This window comes from Adiantum capillus-veneris, chromosome 18 (genome assembly GCF_014529385.1).
Source record: "Adiantum capillus-veneris isolate H3 chromosome 18, ASM1452938v2, whole genome shotgun sequence".
Classification (NCBI taxonomy): Eukaryota; Viridiplantae; Streptophyta; class Polypodiopsida; order Polypodiales; family Pteridaceae; genus Adiantum; species Adiantum capillus-veneris.
The window spans coordinates 145,536,209-145,543,019 of record NC_140948.1 but is presented as its reverse complement, the minus strand read 5'-3'; positions in this window follow the sequence as shown (position 1 = coordinate 145,543,019).

Below are 6,811 nucleotides of genomic sequence, written 5' to 3'. Positions count from 1 at the left end.
GTGATAATCTAGATTTTGATTTTCCACTAATCTACTTTGTGTTGGAATTAGGGTTGCAGAGAAACACACATGGCTTGGAGAAGACGAAGGAAGCTCAAGGCACACAATAGAGAGTGTGTTACTTAGTGTGCAATGGAAAGATAGATAGCCCTAGAGTGATGGGCGTATATACAATGCACGGGGGAAAAAACCTCCTAAAGAGGGAAAAAATGCCATGGCGGTCCTAGTGTGTTCACACACACACACACACACACACACACACACACACACACACACACACATACACACCTATCTAACACCCACCCATAGAACTATATGAGGAGACACTCTCCATAACCATGGTTATCCTATGTTGAAGGATAACTAGCCCCTTGTATTCCTGCCTACTAGCTTTAGTTGTCTATATGGCCATCTAAGCTCTATCTTGAGAGTGCATGGGTGGATGAAACCATCACTTTGTAATAGTGATAATCTAGATTTTGATTTTCCACTAATCTACTTTGTGTTGGAATTAGGGTTGCAGAGAAACACACATGGCTTGGAGAAGACGAAGGAAGCTCAAGGCACACAATAGAGAGTGTGTTACTTAGTGTGCAATGGAAAGATAGATAGCCCTAGAGTGATGGGCGTATATACAATGCACGGGGGAAAAAACCTCCTAAAGAGGGAAAAACTGCCCTGGCGGTCCTAGTGTGTTCACACACATCACTACCACATGTATATGGTAACAAATCCCCCGTGGAGTGATGCGGTGAACGAGAGTTGGCACATGAGTAAAGGAAAGTGCCATGCCCTGAGGACATGATCAGTCCACAAAGGGGAGTAAGCCCAAAGCTTTGCGGAAAGATTCAAGCTTCTCTTGAGACAATGCCTTTGTGAAAAGATCTGCAAGGTTGTCCTGTGTTGGCACATAAGCCAAGCTGATCTCTCCTGCTGAGAGCCTCTCCCTGACATAGTGGTAATGCACCTCAATGTGCTTTGTGCGAAAAATGAAAAATTGGGTTCCTCGCAATTGCCAATGCGCTCTGACTGTCAGTGTAGATAGTGTTGGCAGTGTCCTGTCCAACACCCAAATCAGCCATAAGGCGTCTGAGCCATACACACTCAACCGTAGCTGTGAAGACTGCCCTGTACTCAGCCTCACAACTTGAAGTGGCCACAGTAGGTTGCTTCTTGCTCAACCATGATATACATGATCTGGCAAGCATGAAACAAAAACCACTTGTTGACACTCGCGTGTCAAAACAACCAGCCCAATCTAAGTCCGAAAAAGCATGTAAGTCTGGCGGCAATGATTCCCCCTTGGGATAAAACAAGCCAAGATGTAAAGTGTCACTAAGGTAGCGAAAAATCCTCTTGACAGCCTGCCAATGCTTAGACCCTGGGCTATGCATAAATCTGCTGACCTGTGAGACTGCAAACTGAATATCTTGCCTCGTGTTGCATACATAAATGAGGCAGCCAATAGCAGTTTGTTAAAGAGTGACATCAGCAGGATCGTCAGCATCATGTAGACTCAACTTCAAACCTGTTTCCATGGGAGTGGCAATAGGTTTGCAATCGTCAAGTTCAAACTTACATAGCAATGTCTCTATGTAACTTTTTTGACACAAGGCAATACCACCATCACACTTCTTAAACTGTATACCCAAGTAATGATGCAACAGCCCCAAATCTTTGATCTTGAAAGTAGCATTCAAATCAGCCTTAAATTCAGCAATATGTCTCTTATTTGGTCCAATGATCAGCAAATCATCAACATAAAGAACCACAATGAGAAGTACATCACCCTCACGCTTTACATACAATGTGCTTTCTGTTGGACTGTTACGAAAGCCTTGTTTGACCAAATGAGTGTCAGCTTTCTCATACCAAGCACGAGGAGATTGCTTCAACCCATACAAATCCTTGTTACATTTGCACACTTTGTCCTTTTGTCCTTTTATGACAAAACCGTGAGGCTGCGTTACATAAACTTCCTCAAATATGTCACCATTCAAGAAAGCAGTAACAATGTCTGATTGATGTACATCCCAACCAAAATGAGCTGCCAATGCACATAGAAAACGCACAGTAGTCATACGACAAGTGGGAGCAAAAGTCTCTTCATAATCTATGCCTTTTTGCTGTGCATAACCCTTTGCAACAAGTCGAGCCTTATGGCGATCAATCTCACCATCCGGCTTGCGTTTCAACTTGTAAACCCACTTCGTACCAATGGCCTTTTTGCCAGGAGGCAAATCACATAAAGTCCATGTGTCATTTTCTATAAGTGCATCATATTCTGATTGCATGGCAGCCAGCCAATTTTTTGAATTCTGTGTTTCATCAAAAGGCAGAGGCTCCTCAACGTCATGTAAGCTAGACACAGCCAAATCATAACAATCTGATGCATAAGATGCATGGCGAGAGCCTGAATGAGTACGACTAGACAAAGGTGCATCCAATTTACTGTCACGCAAAGTGTGCACCAGCCATTTTGGCATACCTTTAGCCTGCTCATTTTCAACCCTTTCCTCATCAAGTACATCATGTACATCTGCATCAGTAATAGGCTGATCTAAAACATTTTCAGAAACCCCCATAGGTTGTACATTTGCCTCATTGGAACTTACATTCGTATTTCCACCACTGAAAAGATGCAACAAAGTGTCATAAATGTCCTGTGAGCTTACATTACTGTCTCTAGTACATGACAGCAAGGGCTGAACAGAATCTTCCACAAACACTACATCCCGTGAAACTAGAATACGTTTTGTTTGCGGATGACACAACGTGTAACCTTTGCTTTCAGCACTATAACCAACAAAAATACATTTGACAGCCTTATCATCCAATTTTCTGCGCTGCACTTGTGGCACCAAAGCATACGCCAAACAGCCAAAAACACGCATGTGCTCAATAGAAGGCTTTCTATCATGCCATGCTTCATATGGAGTAATAGACTCCAAAGCTTTTGTAGGACACCTGTTAAGTACATAAGTGGCACACATAATGGCCTCAAACCAAAAAGAATGCGGCAAAGCTTGACTTTTGACCATACATCGTGCCATTTTCGTCAGTGACCTGTTTGTCCTCTCAGCAACACCATTTTGCTGAGGTGTATAAGGAACTGTACATTGGTGTTTTATCCCACGACTAGCCAGAAATGCATTAAATTCATGAGACATATACTCCCCCCCTCGATCTGAACGGAGGGTACCCATAGTACATTTCGAGACATTTTCAGCCATAGCCAGAAATTGTTTGGAGCACATAAAAACTTCGGACTTCGCTTTAAGCGGAAATACCCATGCATGCCTGGAGTAATCATCAATGAAAGTCACGAAGTACATGTAATTGCCCAAGGAAGGAGTTTGCATGGGCCCACAAACATCACTATGCACAAGCTGCAACCTGCATGTGGCCCGAACTGAACCATTCTTTGGAAACTTAGAACGCTGCATCTTACCCAAAATACATACAGCCTTCACAAACATGTTTGACAGGTGCTTCAAGAGGCGGCAAAGAAGCAACCATATCACATTCCTGCAAACGCAGCAAACTGGCAAAATTCAGATGACCAAAACGTGCATGCCAAAGTTTTGCATCTGAAATAGCCCTTGAATCTACAACAGCATTTGCAAAATTTTGTCCTCACTTGTCATACAAAGTGAGCTTATACAGCCCACGGCACAAAAGCCCAGATGCAACAATTTCATCACCAAAACTGAGATCATGAACTGTACATCTGTCATCCACAAATTTGACTACAAGTCCAAGTCTAGCAAGTGCGGATACAGATAAGAGATTCTTCTTGATCCCAGGTACATAAAGTGCATCAACAAGTGTGAAAGAACTGCCATCAGCAGCAGTGAGCACAATCTTTCCAACTCCTTGAACTAGATAAGAGGCGTTGTTGGCACAAGTAACTGAATTCCCATGAGGGACAGACTCGAGAGAGGTAAACAATTCACGATGTGAGGTAATGTGCTTTGTAGCACCACTGTTGAAATACCACACATGTGAATCTGCAGCAACTAACAAGCATGCATCATGGACAGCAGGATTGTAAGTGCACTCTACACTAAAAGCCCATTCTGCATCAGCATCAGCAACACAGTCTCTTTCACAGAAGACTCAACAATGGCTGCATTTGTAGTGGAACCAGCATTTGCAGTGGAACCACCCTCTTTCTTCTTAGCCTCTTTGGCCTTCAACTTAGGACACGACTTCATCAAGTGATCATTGTCTTTACAATAATGGCAACGCATCTTCTTTTTACCCTTATCACCAGAATTGCCAGACGAAGTACTGCCAGCAGAAGCATTAGGAACATAATTTTTGCCACTCGCAGCAGAACCATAAGAAGTGGTTGCATTGTTGTTACCACCCTTTCTTTAAGAAGCAATAAAAGCCTGTTCAACTGCACGCTGTCTAGTCCTGTTTTTTTTGGTCAGTGACTCTTGCAACAGCAATGTGCATAATGCATCAAACTTGACAACTTTTGGATTTCCTTGGGTCATCAGTCTCCAAGTACTAGCAAAAGTCTGGTAGGAATCTGGTAAGGCATCAAGAACAGTCTGCACAAGGGAACTATCTGAAATGACTTCACCTGCAGAAATAAGCTGCTCATTGATATCCTTGACACTAGCAAGGAAAGTGTCCATATCATCTTCCTCATGCATAATCTTCGACTCCAGCTCTTTACGCAGCAAAGCAATTTTAGCCTCATTGCGGCTTGCATAAAGACCTGCTAGAATATCGCAAGCCTGTTTTGCAGATTTTGCTGAACGGATGTGAGGAACAATGGTGCGCTTCACAGAAAACGCAATCAATGCATGAGCCTGCGCATCCTTAACATCCCAACGAGCTTGTTTTGCCGTAGGCAAAACAACTCTAACAGCTGCAATCCTTGTAGCAAGACCTGCAACATCCTCAACATTGCCTACATCCTCAGAACCAGGACGTACATCAATGCCCTGCACAATGTTCCAGACACCCTTTGACACAAGAACATGTTGCATCATATAAGCCCACATAGGGTAGTTGTCCCCATCCAACCTGTCCTCAGCAGCAAACATCTTCAACACATCTGTGTTGTTGTTGTCAGCCATGGTAAATGCTGCACTTGATGTGAAAACTGCCCGAAAATAGGAGAAATGGAGCGGGAACAACCTGTGCTATATAGCACAAACCGTAGAAGACTATAAGGCACCTATTATACAGAAAACGGCACTGACAAAAAATTTGCACAAAATGACAAAATAGCATGTGCAGTACTGCATGTAGTGGAAACGGAGGCCGAAATGAGCCCAAATCTAAATTGGGAAATCGAAGAAAGTGAGCAGGCGTGTGCTAGAGCAGCTGGCGACTAAGCCCGGGAGAACGTGACCTGCTCTGATACCAATTGTTGGAATTAGGGTTGCAGAGAAACACACACAGCTTGGAGAAGACGAAGGAAGCTCAAGGCACACAATAGAGAGTGTGTTACTTAGTGTGCAATGGAAAGATAGATAGCCCTAGAGTGATGGGCGTATATACAATGCACGGGGGAAAAAACCTCCTAAAGAGGGAAAAAATGCCTCGGCAGTCCTAGTGTGTTCACACACATCACTACCACATTTATATGGTAACACTTTGCATCATATCTCTCTCTAGTCTCCTTGCTATAAGATCCTATTTTCTTTGACATTTCTTACATGATATCAAACCTTTAGGGGCTTGTAACTAAGATTGTACATGAAGTACTTGTATTAACTTGCAAAACAAATCCCTTATTATGTTTTCATCTTCAAATGTTTCTACCAATGCTATTCCGCTATGCCTTCATCCACCCACCAACCTTCACAAAAGACAAGCTTGATGGCACCACCTACACTCTAGTAAAATTCAAAAAGTTTACAATTTTGGATCTATATGAATTGTTGGATACATGTTTTGGAAAAGTGGTGTTGACCTAGAGCTTGTTCCAATAATTGATCCAAAAATAAAAGTCTTGTAATTCCTCTGGATGATACTCTTTTACTACGTGCTTATAAGAGAAGGAATGCAGTTGCCCTATGCACCATTGCCATGTGTATATGTAATTTTTGTTTCCACTTTTATTCAAAATACCATTAAAGCACATAAATCTTGGAGTATATTGACTCACCAATACGATGCACACAATCACATCAAAACTCAAAATTTAGAAAATTAGCTTGTTGCTGAGAAACTTGCTCACAAAGAGAAGGTGGAGGCCTTTATCAAGAGAGTTAAGGATATCCAAGATCAATTAGTTGCTATTGGTGTGGACATTTATCTAGAAGATTTAGCTCAACATTGCATTTACATACTTCTAGATCCAAATATAATGGTTTTGTTATGGCACTCAATAGTCGAGTTTGTCCAACCCCTCTTAGATTTGAAGAACCGAGTGCAATGTTGCTTGAAGAGAAACTACAACCACTACAAGAGGTTGTGTGCACTTGTGACGTTGTTAGCGATGGAAATACATTGGGTTTTTATACTCCCCGACGTTGCTAAGACCGTCGATACGGGAACGTCGCTATGAGTGTTGCTATAATCATCGCTATAGACGTCGCTATATAGTGACGCCTATAGCAACGATCATAGCGACATTTACATGCCACCTATAGCAACGTTTATAGTGACGCTGCAAAGCCTTATATAGCGACGTTTATAGCGACGCCCGATAGAATTTTTTTTGGTGGCAGGACATTGAATGCCCTGCCACCCATCAACCATATTGAATCTTTGATTAATTGATTCACTTTTGAAAGAAAGTGCAAGCTTAGATATAGACCCAAAGTAGTTACCCACAAGAAAA